This window comes from Lithobates pipiens, unplaced genomic scaffold (genome assembly GCF_037356315.1).
Source record: "Lithobates pipiens isolate NorthernLeopardFrog02 unplaced genomic scaffold, aLitPip1_a1.2 Scaffold_30, whole genome shotgun sequence".
Lineage (NCBI taxonomy): Eukaryota > Metazoa > Chordata > Amphibia > Anura > Ranidae > Lithobates > Lithobates pipiens.
Genome location: NW_027507791.1, coordinates 93,189,829 through 93,204,789, shown reverse-complemented (window position 1 = coordinate 93,204,789; position 14,961 = coordinate 93,189,829).

Below are 14,961 nucleotides of genomic sequence, written 5' to 3'. Positions count from 1 at the left end.
CCGCTCAAACTTGTCAGGTGGGGGCTTGTCTTCTCCACTTCAGGCATGTTTGGGCGGCCTCAATTCTGGATTTTTGGACAGTAAAAACAGTATCCTCAGGTCACAAGTGGGGTTTTGTCAACACCCCAAGGTTAAGATTCGTTCCCACAACTCTTCCAGGATCAGAAGAGAAGAAACAAGTCCTATTGACCTACGTGAGCTCTTTACTGGATCAAGGCGCAGCCGTACCCGTTCCAGAAGACGAACATGGTGAAGGCATGTATTCCCCTCTGTTTATGGTTCGGAAGAAAAACGGCACGTGGAGGCTGGTAATAGATTTGACCCATCTCAATTCCTTTATTTGCAAAGAAAAGTTCAAGATGGAATCTCTGCTTACTATCCAGCAGTCAGTGCATCTGGGGGACTGGTTGATATCAATCGACTTGAAGGATGCATACTTTCACGTGCCCGTGGCAAAGGAGTTTCAACAGTTCCTCCGCTTTGCGGTAGGCGAACAACATCTACAGTTTACATGTCTTCCCTTTGGGTTAACGACGTCTCCACGGGTCTTCTCCAAGGTTCTTTTAGCAGTAGTGGCCCTTCTTCGAGTCAAACGTGTTCGTCTCCACCACTATCTCGACGACCTACTTCTGCTATCTCAGAACAGAGAGCACCCCTTGGAGCACAAAGATCTAGTTATCTCCACCCTGCAAGAGTTTGGGTGGCTTCTGAACCTAGAGAAGAATCATCTAGATCCAACTCAATCACTAATCTTTCTAGGGGCGCAGTTCAACACGGTGGAAGGTACCATCTCCCTTCCAGAAGAGAAGGTTGGAGTCATACGAGACAGGATCCACGCAGCCCTTGCGTCATCTCATCTTTCGGCTCTCCAATGTCTGAAGGTGATTGGCACAATGTCAGCCACCATTCCCATGGTAAAGTGGGCCCAGTGGCACACTCGTCCCTTTCAGAAAGGGTTTCTGCAGCAGTGGGATTTATCCAGCCAGACACAGCGCATATTCCTCACTCCAGCCATGAGGACGTCTCTTCTTTGGTGACTTCAGGGGAAGAATCTGCGCAACCACCATTCAATCATTCCCATCTCATGGGTCACGGTAACATCAGATGGCTAGCAATCGAGGATGGGGCGCTCATTGCCTTTCAGATGTCGCTCAGGGCAGGTGGACATTTCCATCGCAAAGGGTTGTCTCCAAAGTTCTGGAGTTGAGGACCGGCTTCCAGGCGCTCCTGTCATTTCCCCATCTGGTGGCGAATTCCTCGGTAATGCTAAGGTTGGACAACACAACCGTGGCGTACATAAGGAAGCAAGGGGGAACTCGCAGCTGGTCTCTGTTACAGGAAGTGGAGCCGATAATGAACTGGGCTCAGAAGAACTTGTCCAACCTTTCTGCGGTCTACATCCCAGGGGTGCAGAATGTTCAGGTGGACTTCCTATCATGCATCAAGATGGACAACAACGAATGGTCCCTCCACAGGGAAGTATTCGAGTGGCTTCTGACATTGGGATTGTCTCTGGAGGTCGACCTGTTCATTTTCCCGTGCAATCGGAAGTTGCCCAAATATTACACGAGGTTCAGGGATAGATGCCCTCACAGATCATTGGAAGTTTCAGAAAGCTTATGCCTTCCCTCCAGTTCGGGTGATCCTGCAGTTCCTTCAGAGGCTCAGAACGGAGAAGGTAGAGATCCTTGCAGTGATTCCATTCAGGCCCAACAGGCCTTGGTTCCCTCTGCTGCTGCTCCTTAGTTATCAAGAGCCAGTTCCCCTGCCTCTCCGGCCGGATTTACTATCCCAAGGCACAATGTTACATCCATGCCCGTCATGTCTACACCTCAGGGTAGGGTTTTTGAGAGGGAGAGGCTAGAAGCTCTCGGTTGTCCGGAAGAAGCTATTCCAACCCTTCTTAATTCCAGACGGGAGAGTACTAACAGGGTATATGAGCGTATATGGTCCAGGTTTTCGGTCCATATGTCCTCCAGAGAAAATTCCTGTAATTCTCCAACAGTACAAGATATACTGAGCTTTCTCCAAACAGGCCTTGATTTACCTTTGGCAATCAGTTCATTGAGAGTGCAAGTGTCGGCTATTTCAGCTTTTATGGGAATTTCATGGGCGAATCATGCACTAGTACAGCAATTCTTTAAGGGAGCCATCAGGCTCAAACCTCAAAGAAGACCAAGGTTTCCTAAATGGGACCTCCCTTTAGTGCTGGACTTTCTTTTAAACCTTGGAAAGGATCCTATTGAACCTCTGTCCGTAAGGGATCTCACTCTCAAGACCATCTTCTTGGTAGCTATAACCTCAGCCAAGAGAGTTTCAGAGATTAGGAATCTAGGTTCGGAGGAACCTTTTCTGACCTTTTTTCCGGACAGGGCAGTATTGATTCCCATGTTGGGATCGAATTCCAAAATAACCTCTGTCTTCCATGAGAATCAGGAAATTGTGCTTCCTACTTTCAAATCATCGGATAGTCAGGATGTTCATCCTCTGGACATAGGACACTCACTAAGACAATATTTAGAAGTGACGGCTCCTTTTAGACAAACAAATTTTCTTTTTGTTCTTCCTCATGGCAAAAACAAAGGAATGCAAGCTTCGGCCAGATCTATCTCTTCCTGGATCGTTCAGATCATCCAGAGGGCATACAGAGCAAAGGTCTTGGCTCCTCCTGAGGCATTAACAGCTAATTCGACACAAAGTATCTCAATGTCATGGGCAGCCTCTCGGCATGTTGCGCCTGAAGTCATTTACAGAGCGGTTTCTTGGTCTTCCATTAATACTTTTGTTTCCCATTATTGTGTAGAGCCAGCTGCTCTGTCTTCTGTTAATTTTGTTTTGCAAGTTTTGTCGATTGACAATGCTATATAAACTTTAGTTCTTTGCTCGACATTTTGCCCACCCGGGTGTGTTTGGCGAGTTATTTCCCACACGTATGCTGCCATGGAGCCTGTCATGAAAACTGAAAATTTGTATCAAATACTTACCGTAATTTTCCTTTCCTGATAGGCTCCATGGCAGCAGGAGTTCCCTCCCAAATGTCTGGAGTAGGCTAGTTACGGCACACGGATAGCAGCTAGGAGCAAAGATTTATGGGAGTTGGGTACTATTGGGTAATTATGGAGGCGGGGCTACCCACACGTATGCTGCCATGGCGCCTATCAGGAAAGGAAAATTACGGGAATTTCATATATCAAGTATTTGATACAAATTTTCAGTTTTTGTTCTTGTATTTAGATACATTTTATGTTTTGGTTTTTTAACTTCCCTGGCGGTATGATTATTTCAGATTTTAGGTGCTAAAAGCGGTACAATTATTTTGCATGAAAATTTGGTGTTTTATATTGTAGTCCTGTCCCAGAGGATGCTGGGACTGTGACATCATAATGGGCGGGGACATCATCCTGTGATGTCCCTATATAAGTCGCCGCACGCCTCGTCCCTGTCATTGTGACCGGAGAGAGCAACGAGGCAACATCTCCAGAAGAGAAGAAGAACAGAAGAGAAGAACAGAAGGCCAGAAGACAGTGGCGACAGAAGACCGGGCCACCGCTTGTAAAAGAGCTAGAAGAAGGCGCGGTGGCCCGGCAAGAAGAACTGAAGAGGGGGGACAAGACCCCCGAAGAGGGGGACAAGACCCCCAAAGTCGGAAGAAGAGGGTGGCAGCGAAGAAGAAAGCCGGGCTCCTCCGCTAGTAAAAGAGCTAGAAGAAGGCGTGGTGGCCTGGAAAGAAGAACTGAAGAGGGGGGACAAGACCCCCGAAGAGGGAGACAAGACCCCCAAAGTCGGAAGAAGAGGGCGGCAGCGAAGAAGAAAGCCGGGCTCCTCCGCTAGTAAAAGAGCTAGCAGAAGATAGCGGAGGAGTCCGGCGAGAAGATCCCCGAAGACGGAAGAAGACCCCCAGAGCTGTGCAATAAACTATTTTAACCCTTGTGTGTTGCGTTTTTTTTTTTTTTCACAGGTGAATGGGTAGGGGTACATTGTACCCCATACTCATTCACATAGGGTGGGGGGCCGGTATCCGGGGGCCCCCTTATTAAAGGGAGCTACCGGATTCCGATAAGCCCCCCGCCTGCAGACCCCGACAACCAACGGCCAGGGTTGTCGGGAAGAGGCCCTTGTCCTCATCAACATGGGGGCAAGGTGCTTTGGGTTGGGGGGCCGCGCGGCCACCCCTTCCCCAAGGCACCCCCCATGTTGAGGGCACGCGGCCTGTTATGGCTCAGGAGGGGGGGGCGCTTGCTCGTCCCCACCCCCTTTCCTGGCCGGCCGTTTAGCGTGCTCGGATAATGGTCTGATATGGACCTGGGGGAGACCCTTTAAGTCCATACCAGGTGACAGGGCCAGCTCAAAATGAGCGGACTTTCCTCCGCGCGTGTGGGCGAGTCCGTTCATTTCAAAAGTATGGCGGATAGTCCGGCGGACTTGGTACGCCGTATTAGTCCACTGAAAAAGTGCCATGTGTGGGCAAGTAACTCGTTCGGAGTACGCGGCATAAGTCTATAATTTCAATGGTAGGTTTAGTTTAACATTGAGAGACAGAATAACAACAAAAATATCCAGAAAAATGCATTTCAAAAAAGTTATAAATGGATTTGCATTTTAACCCTTTCATGCATATTTCTGACATTTGTTGCTTATGAGTTAAAATCAGTATTGTTTGCTTGAAAATTACTTAGAACCCCCAAACATTATATATATTTTTTTAGCAGAGACCTTAGAGAATGAAATGGTGATTGTTGCAATATTTTATGTCACATGGTCTTTGAAACACATTTTTGGGGGGAAAAAGAAGAAACACATTAAGGTTCTGGAGTAGACTATCCAGTCTACAGACCTTAATCCCATAGAAAATATGTGGAGGGAGCTGAAGGTTCGAGTTATCACGCATCAGCCTAGAAACCTTAATGACTTGGAGAGGATCTACAGAGAGGAGTGGGACAAAATCCCTCCTGTGATTTGTGCAAACCTGGTGGCCAACTACATGAAATGTCTGACCTCTGTGATTGCCAACAAGGGTTTTGCCATCAAGTACATGTTTTGCGAAGGGGTCAAATACTTATTTCACGCATTAAAATGCAAATCAATTGATAACGTTTTTGAAATGCGTTTTCTGGATATTTTTGTTCTTATTCTGTCTCTCACTGTTAAAATAAACCTACCATTAAAATTATAGACTGATCATTTCTTTGTCAATGGGCAAATATACAAAATCAGCAGAGCATCAAATACTTTTTTCCCCTCACTGTACAAGCTTTAACCAGTGCTTGGCTGGACACTGATAGAAGTCACAAGACTGCTATATACTGCTGATGAGAAAGGGTACTTAGCAGTTTGTATTTACTAAAATAATTTCCATGTTCTGTGGGGGACCAGATATAGTGAATGAAGGATCATGGGTTTACTAATACTTTAACTGCTTGCAATAGGGAGCACCTTCTGGGGAACCTGGTTTATCATCAAAATACTAACCTCGCAGTAAATCAGAAAAACACTACCCAGACCTTGTATATGTTAAACAGGCTCACCATTAATTAGAAGTAAAAATAGATATGTTCTCACCAACTGAATCCAGCTGAGCTGGCTGAGGTTTTAAATTACCAGTGCTTTGCAATCTGTTACTTCCATGGCTGCTTATTTTGCAGGGATATGGGAATGCAATAGCACTTTGCTTTCTTATAAGGATAGACAAAAAGCTTTTTTACCACGTCAAATAGAATAGAAAATTATGTTTTTGCTGAGTCTATAAGCCAGCAAGTGGATCGTCTTTCTTACAAGGCCATTTTCCATTCATATGTAGCTTATTATTTTTCTTACATTTGTAATGCCAGGGCTGGAATAGAGGGTAGGCTGATGGGGTGGCTGTCTAGCGTTCAGCTAAAATAGGGAGGACTTATTTAATAAATTAGAATTTTCACAAAAGAACGCTCAACCAAAAGTAAAGATCTGTGTTTAAAGAGTTTTTATGGCTATGACTCTTGCCCTGCATTTTGTAGGGGAAATTCATATGGATGCCAAAAGAGGACACCCAGAATGCATTTTCCATACCTGCCAATCACTTGAAAACTGCTGAGTTAAACTGGGAGCACCAAACCAAACAGTTTAGCACACATTTCTGCATTTGATGGTTATCACACTGCAGCACATTGACATTGCTCACGCTTAGCCATTTACTTTAATGGCTTCCCTGATGACCCACAGGGAGAATGTGGCCGGCCTTTTAAAACCTGAAAAACTGGATTATTGTGTATACAGCTGTAGCGGTGGCTCCTGAAGAGCACGCGCTATGTGTTTTTCAAAGTTAAACTTTACCTAAACTGCAGTTTGTTTTTTTTGTTTTTTTTCTAAACTGGGCCTCTGCATCAGTCTGACTGAACTGTGAGATGTTCAGCCTGGCCACAGGGGGCACTGTCTCTTGTGGCAAGTGTGGAACTAGGGTCTGGTCAGGCGCTTAAGTTACTCTTTTTCGGAGCCAGGTCAGTGGCAGTGGCCCTCTCGCTGTGCCCTCTGAGAGAGTGTATTTAAGATGCGGACGTCACGTGGTTCGGGGTTCCGGTCCAGTATGAAGTGCTGATTACATGGTCCTGGTCCTCCTGACCAGCCCTCTCTGCCGGCGTCGTGGGCGTGGTCTCACGTCCTGTATGCCGGTGCCATCTTGCTACTCTCTGGGGGCATGCGCTGTCCCCCGGGGGTAGCGTTTTGATGGCGCCGGGTGTGGTGGGCGTGTGGTGGGCGTGTCCCCGGGATGGATGCTCTGATGGCGCCGGGTGTGGTGGGCTTGTCCTCAGCCCGGTGCCGTTTTGCCACTCCCGGGGCACTTGTCTCGTCCCCGGGATGGGCGTTTCAGTGGCGCCGGGTGCGGGGGGCCGGTCCCAGGCCTGGCGCCGTTTGTGGACTGGTCTGGGTGGCGTGGGGAGCATGGCCCCACGCACACCGCCCAGGGGGCTGACCTGTAGCAGGGAGATACGTGCTTACCAACAGCTGATGCACTGCAATCATCAGCTGTTGATAGTTAAAGGGGCCTTTATTATCAGAGCCACCCTGACTGGTGTCTGCAGACCTTATTTGCAGGACGCCGGCTGGACGGACCTCTCATCCTCTCCCATAACTCCATATGGTGAAGTAAGTTATCAAAGTGCGGTTCACCCTGCGTTTTTTACTCCTATGCAATATTGATCACAGCAGGTATAGTTTTTCCCTGTGGTTCTATACTTCTAAGGTGAATTCTGCTTGTGCTATTCAGTGTATATTTGTTTATTTATACAGATGATATCTGATATCTCAATACTCTTTACTCCATTACATAATAAGCAGATTTGTCTGATACACATAATATATAGGGAGGCCCCCTTTTGCAGCACTGTCAGTACCAAACTTTTTGTTACTATATGCTGGCTGTCATCTTTTAATTTACTCAGATGCAACCTATACTTTAATTAAAAATTAGTTTCTGCCCTGCACTGTAATTGTCAGCCCCAGTGTTTCCCCACTTGCACCGCTCACCCGGTGGGGTCAAACCTTTTACTTTTTTTTATTTTATTTATTTTCTATTTATTTATTACTTTTTTTTTTTGCATTGTTTAATGTTTAATTTTCAGTCTTTATTTATATATATTCTTACCCCATTCAAATTACTATCATTACTTTTTATTTCTCATTTTTTTCTATCCAGGGTAAAACTATAAAAGTCCCAGTTCATATGGGAAAAAAAATCTTCTTCCCTCAATAGGGGACTGCAGACCTGTTTTCACACCACTCCTGCAGGATCTCTACAACACTTTATTGAATAGGGATAGACTGGGGCATATACCTCGAGCATTGGCGGAGTCAAATATACCCATATGGTCCTGTACAATTGTTGGTTCTTTTATCAAATGGTGCCCAGCGGCTATTGTCATATATGTTAACAGTATTGTAAGTATTTTGAAATTGTGTCTGTTTAACTATTTTTTTGTACCCGTGTGTCACCACCACCTGTTTAGATACTATATAACTGTGCTACCCTGTTCCTTGCCATTTATTAGATTCTACAGAAACATTGTATCCACACACCCCTGAAGAAGGACATGCTTTTCCAAGCTCCGAAACGCGTAGGGTGTTTCTGTTCAAATGAATGATACGACATAGCATCAATACTGGTTGTATATATACCTGTTGGTGTACTCTCTAATGTATACTGTATATTCAATTACCTCTTGTTGGTTTTATGTAATAAAATAATTTGTATACTATTATAATTTGTACGTGCCTTAATAGTCCACCCTCAGGGGACCCCCTCTTCTTTGTTGTGATGTTTTAGGATGTGGCACAACAAATTTTCGTGACCCTGTCATACCCTCTCTTTTGTTTGACCAGCCCCCAGGAAGGCTATGGCCTGGGGTGCGGATCCACCCGACTTTAATGTCTCGGGGCTGGCTAGCCTGAGGCAAGGAAACTAAAGGAGGATTCTGAGGTTGTTGGGTGCCGTCTCTGGTTCGAGAGAGACCCAGAGTACTTCGAGCATTTCAGGGGAGGACTCTTTAGAAGAACACCACGTACGGGTTGGTTTTCTTAACAAGAGCCTGGAAGGGCTGAAGTAACCGAGAGAATCCAGTCTTGTGGATATCGCCAAGCAGGCTGAAAGATCCAGGCATCCTACAACTGTTCTACAGCTTAGTTTCCCTACATGTTCTGCAACAACGTTTGTGACAAAGACTTTGTTCCTGAGTAAACACCTTGTTGGCTGCTAGGCCTTGTGAGAGAGGGACTGTCCAACCTGAGTGTTCATCCAGATGTGAATGGCTATTCTCTGGGTGCAGTCAAAGCAAGCAAGTTCTTTAACGTTTTTGGACTTTGACATAAGAGTACCTGAACTTCCTTTCCAACCCTCTGATCCCAAGTTGAAAGACTGTTCAATTGACTGAGTTTTGCAAATAAAATCCATTCAAGTGGATCTATCATCAGTCTCTAGTTACTGGGCTATTTACCTCGGGTCATCCCCTAGACGTGCCACAAGGAGAAAAGAAGGTAACGGTAAGCCCAAAAATAACCAGTAGCTCCTTCGGGGGTTAGTGCTACAAAGCTATTCTGTGAATATGACTTTACTGCCAGAGTGAAATAAAAATGGACAATAGACAAACTGAAATACTCAATTAAAATGTGAATGGCTTTACTTGTCAAAAAAATTTGTAACTGAACTCTTCTGATTCCAACATCCTGCCACAATGTACAACAAGATCTGGAATCTCTCTGCAGACTAAACTGCAGTCAAAGTGGACCTAGTGTCAGACATTTTTTATGCAAAAGCTGAACTCCAGCAAATATCTGTATTGTATACTGGTGTAGCACCCTCTAGTGTGTGCTACTAGATCTGAGAGTAGGTAAAACATATTTCTGGCAAGGAATAACCTGAGTCACTGAATTGGGTCAGGGTTACTAGAGGCCAGGGCTGAATGACTCATCATGGAAGCTCTCCATTGCCTCTCTCTGGTGTCTGGAAGGTTGGAGAACCTTCTAGAGAACCTTCTAGAGCTAAAGAGCAGGGTTTAGGAGGAGCTGCCATGAATATTTATGGGGAATATTTATGGGCCTCAGCCAATACCCAGAAGTGGGCTGGCAGGGGACTGTGACAACCCCATAAATAGAAATGGGCCATTCCAGCATTGCTGAGCCTATCGTTTACTAGGGCCCTCAGTTCCTTTTCCATCCTAGATTCCCCCAGAGGTTCTCCCCCTAGTGAGTAGATTGCATTCATATTTTGCCACCCAAATGCATTATTTTAAATTTTTTACACATCAAACCTCATTTGTCATGTAGTTGGCTACCCTATAAATTAGTTCAGATCTACTTGCAAGGTTTCCACATCCTGCGGAGAAGTTATTGCCCTGCTTAGCTTAGTATTGTCCATAAATACAGAAACTGAACTGTGTACCCCATACTCTAGGTCATTTATGAACAAATTAAATAGGATTGGTCCCAGCACAGAACCCTAGGGGAGCCCACTTTCCACCCCTGCGAATTACCATCTATAGGCACGTGAAGTGAATGTCGGCAAAAAAAAGTGAGTGTGGCTACATTAAATAAGATGTGTGGCTAATTTAGGGGCATGGTGTTCCAAGAAACTGGCCTTATTGCATAGACACTTTAATCTATATATATATATATATATATATATATATATATATATATATATATACATCTCCACAAATAGGCAATAGATGTAATAACCAACATCTCTCAAAGTTAAGGGCTTACCAAATCCTCTTGCTTACAGAATAATCGCTCCAGCCTCCACTAAATTTCCCATACAAAATCAGACTTCCATGACAATAGTACCGGGTTCTGTAGCGCAAGCCCAATTTCTATTTGATTGTGTTGGAACAGGCAGTGATGGACATTCCTCACTCTAAAAACACGGCTAGAATACGTGTAAATTTTCCAGTCCAAAAGGCTGCTTTTACACTTGAGCCAAGCTTCTTTGGTTATTTTTACAGGTTGCTTTAGCATTTGTTTAGGCGTTTTTACTTGAGTGTTTTTAGCCAATGGAAAGCTAGTAACTAGAGGGAAGAAAGTGTGATACATGCTTTTTTCAGGCGTTCCCATTAAAGTCTATTGAGGCCAATAATGCCTGAAGCCTGTGACTCAAAAGAAGCACAGACAGTGAGGCCCGGAGTGCATGGACTGCAAGGCAAGTAATGGAGGGCCGGGCATGACAGGGATGGATAAGGGACAGTAAGGGGTTAAGTGAGAGGTGAGGCAGAGGCCGAGGGGGGGGAGCTGGTGAGCGTTCTGTGGGACGGAAGGGGGGCGGAGCCATATAAAGGGTGGAGGGGGTGGAGCCGAGATCAGTCCGACGGAGGAGACAGAGAGAGGAGGCAGTTTTTTCGCTGCTCCTCTGAAGATGGCCGAAGTGGATCGACTGCTGGCGGAGCTGCGGCGTCAGGCGGAGGAGCGAGGACCGGACTGGCTTCGGGATCACCTCGGAGGACTGGCGGGGTCGGCCGGAGCGGACGTTCGGAGGGGTGAGCTGCTACCGCGCGCGCGGAGGTCTCGGCCTCCGGCGCGTTTTTCTCCTGGGCCTGACCCTCGGCCACCTCGTGTTGTGCGCAGCCCTGGGGAGGATCGTTCGCTTCCTCCCGCGAAGCGGACACAGGGGACTTTGGGGGGTGCTGAGCGGTCCTCACGCCGCGGCCCCGGGGGGGAGGGGTGGGTGGGTCACGCGGACGGCGGGCGGCCATCTTGCCTGAAGGGGGGGGCGGTGTGGAGTCTGCTGCTGGACGCTATGCTGAGGGGGTAAGGGCGGCTCGGGATGGCTCTGCTGGGGACCCGGGGGCTCCGAACAGGGGGGATGTCGTCCGGCCTGTGCAGGTTCGAGGATCGCCTGCGGGTTGCTCTACACGGCGTGGATCGGTGAGCGCCCGGGGGTCGGCCGTTCCAGGGGCTTGCAGGGCTGGTTCTCATCACCAGGCTGCCGAGGAGGGATCAGCCGGGAGCGTGGCTGCACCCCTGCGGGCTGCGACGTCGGCCTCCGGGGTCTCTTCCCCCGGGGGGCTTACACCCCCGCCTACCTGGGGTCCGGATGATCGGTCAGAAGGGGAGGTCTCGGAGGATGACGAACTGCCTGGTCCAAGTGGTGCTGTCGCCGGTCCGGCATGAGGAGCGTCCCTGGGCCGCCAGGTGAGTCCCCTGATGCGTTGTCCGTGTCGCATGCATTGCAGGGTTTGCTGGGAGTGGTGCAGGCGGGCATGGGGCGGCCAGTGACGCCTGTGGGGGGGGAACCAGGGGGGGGCGTCTCGGCGGCGGGGGTACCGGGGGGGGAACCTGCCGGGGTGTTGCGGGATCTAATGTAGGGGTTGCGGGCGTTGGTGGGTCGCTTCGACCGGGGACAGGCCGCGCCGCCTGTGGCCCCGTGGGTGGCTCCCCCGGCGGGTGAGCTGGGGCGGCCCTGGGGGCCGCCGGGGCTGTTTCCTCGGTGGCTCCTGTGGTGCCTGCGCCGGCAGTGGAGGGGGTGGTGGCTGCGGTTGCTGACGAGGGTAAAAAAGATGCGGTTGTGCGGGCGGACATGGTGCGGTTGGCTGATGCGGTGCGGTGCGAGGTTACGTGTGTTTCGAGGGCCCGCTGGGGGCCCATTTGAAACGGGGGGTCCGGGACAAGATCTGGAAGGGGGAGTTTGTGGAGATTTTCTCGCTTCTCCCTTTGGCGCAGTTCAACTTGGATAGGGTCAAGCCCGATGATTCTAAGAAGGAGGATGAGGAAAAGCGGCGGTATCGGCTGAACTTTCTCAAATTGGCTTCAGGCGTTTGCCATCTTGGCGAGCGTCATAGGTGAGAAGAGCCCCGAGCATTGCTTGGCGCTTTTCTGTTACATGGATGCGATTGGCGAGGCCCACCGGGTGTATGGGGGGGTGGCGTGGCTCCGGTACGATGAGCAGTTTCGGCAGCGTAAGGCGGTGCGGCCGGAATTGCGCTGGGACCACAAGGACATCAGCCTCTGGATGCGGCTGATGTCTTCGGCGAGGGCGGCGCCTCAGTTTCTTCAGGGGGGGGCCGGGAGTGCGCCTACCTCGGGACTGTCGGCCGGAAAGACGTGGGGGGTTTGCTGGCAATACAATGAGGAGGCCTGCAAGTTCTGGGGCACGTGCAAGTTTAAGCATGAGTGTTCCGGTTGCGGCGGGGCCCACATGTTGTCCCGCTGCTTCCGAAAGGGGAAGCGGGCCGGGGATACCGCTCAGAAGAGGGAGGACGCCGGTGATGCTGGCAAGGATGCTCCCTTTTCTAAGTAGATATCCGGATGGGGCGGCGGCTCGGTTGCTGGAGGCGGGGTTTCGGGATGGCTTTCCGATTCCGTGCTCGTTGCCGGGGGTGCCGCGGGTCGCAAACAATTTGAAGTCAGCGTTGGAGCGTCCGGGGGTGGTGCGGAAGGAGGTGGCGCTGGGGCGCATGGGGGGGCCGTGGCCCGACTTGGTGGTTTCCCCGTTGGGGGTGGTCCCCAAGAAGGAGCCTGGGAAGTTTTGGCTCATTCATCACCTGTCCTTTCCTAAGGGGGGCTCGGTGAATGATTTCATCGACCCGGAGGTGTGCACTGTTCTTACACGTCGTTTGACGCCGCGGTTCGGTGGGTACGGCGGTATGGGCGTGGGGCACTGATGGCCAAAGCCGATGTGGAGTCGGCTTTTCGGCTGCTTCCGGTTCATCCTGACAGCTTTCGGCTGTTGGGGTGCTGCTGGCGCGACGAGTATTTTGGCGACATGTGCCTGCCGATGGGTTGCTCGATTTCCTGGGCGTACTTCGAGACGTTTAGCTCCTTGTTGGAATGGGTGGTGCGGGATGCTGCGGGTCTGGAGTCGGTCATTCATTATTTGGATGACTTTCTCTGTGTGGGCCCCCCCCTGCCTCCGCTGTGTGTGCGATTTTGTTGTCCACGTTGCAGCACATCGCAGGCAGGTTTGGGGTTCCTCCGGCGGCTGATAAGACGGAGGGTCCGACGTCTGAGCTGAGTTTCCTGGGGATCGTGATCGATTCCCAGGCTATGGAGTGCCGGCTGCCAGAGGCCAAGCTGTTGGATTTGCAGCGGGAGATTCAGGGTCGACGTAAGGTTCAGTTGCGGACCTTACGGTCGCTTTTGGGTAAACTGAATTTCGCTTGCAGAATCATCCCCATGGGGCGGATTTTTGCCGACGGCTGTCGGCGGCGACGGCGGGTATCAGCGTTCCCCCTCACTTCGTGCAGCTGGGGAGTGAGCACCGTGCGGATCTACGGGTCTGGCACGAGTTTCTGGCTTCTTACATTGGCAGGGCCATGTGGATGGCGGGCCCTGTCAGTAACTTTGACTTGGATCTGGTTACGGACGCTGCGGGTTCCTCAGGTTACGGGGCGTTTTTTAAGGGCAGATGGAGTGCGGAGCCTTGGCCGGAGGCATGGCGTGCGGCGGGGTTCCTGGGCAACCTGGTCCTGTTGGAATTTTTCCGATCGTGTTGGCAATGGAGCTGTGGGGGGAGGAGTGTCGGAATCTGAAGTTGCGCATTAATTGCGACAACGTGGGGGTGGTGCAGGTGGTGAACCGAGTGTCGGCTTCTTCCCCTCCGGTTATACGGTTGCTGCGGCAGTTAGTCCTGCGTTGTTTGCGGCTGAATGTCTTTGTTTACGCTGTCCACATACCGGGCGTGGAAAACGAGTTGGCTGACTCCCTGTCTCGTTTTCAGTGGGACAGGTTCCGGGAGCTGGAGCCGGGCGCGGAAGCGGACGGGGCCCCTTGCCCGGAGTGGATTTGGAGGCTGCCAATGGAGTCGCCGCCGGATGGATTCGGCAGTCAGTGAGTGGGCCCACCTGGTTGGCCTATTCCAAGGTTTGGTCTGAATGGTTGGGGCTGGTTCGGGAGGCGGGGGGGTCGATCGGGGCTCCGATTGGCGGTTGTTGGTGATCTATTTTGTGGCCCGGAATATGGAAGGTGGGGCGTCGGTGTCGGCGATCGGTCGGTAGTTGGCGAGTCTGGCGTTTTTGTTTAAGCTGTTGCGGGTAGAAGACTGGACTAAGGTTTTTTTGGGTACGTCAGGCGTTGAAGGGTTATCGCAGGCGCTGCAGGACAAAGGATTCGCGGAGGCCGGTTACGTTTGCTACCTTGCAGGCGATCTGTGCTCAGTTGGGGTTGGTATGTTCTTCGGAATATGAGGTACGGCTGTTTCGGGCGGCTTTTTCCTTGGCGTTCTATGGGGCTTTTCGGATTGGGGAGTTGGTGAGTCCGTCCAAGCGCGTGGCTGGGGGTTTGTTGGATGGGGAGGTTCGCTTGGGTGCGGAGAGGGTTGGACTCTGGCTGCATAGGTCCAAAACGGATCAGCTGGGCAGAGGGGTTCTGGTGTCGCTGTTTGCTTTGTCGGGATCCGGGGGTGCCCAGTGGCGGCGGTGCGGGATTTTCGCGCTGTCCGTTGTGGGGGGGAGGGTCCTTTCCTGTGTCACGCGGAGGGGTCCTTTTTGTCAAGATACCAGTTTG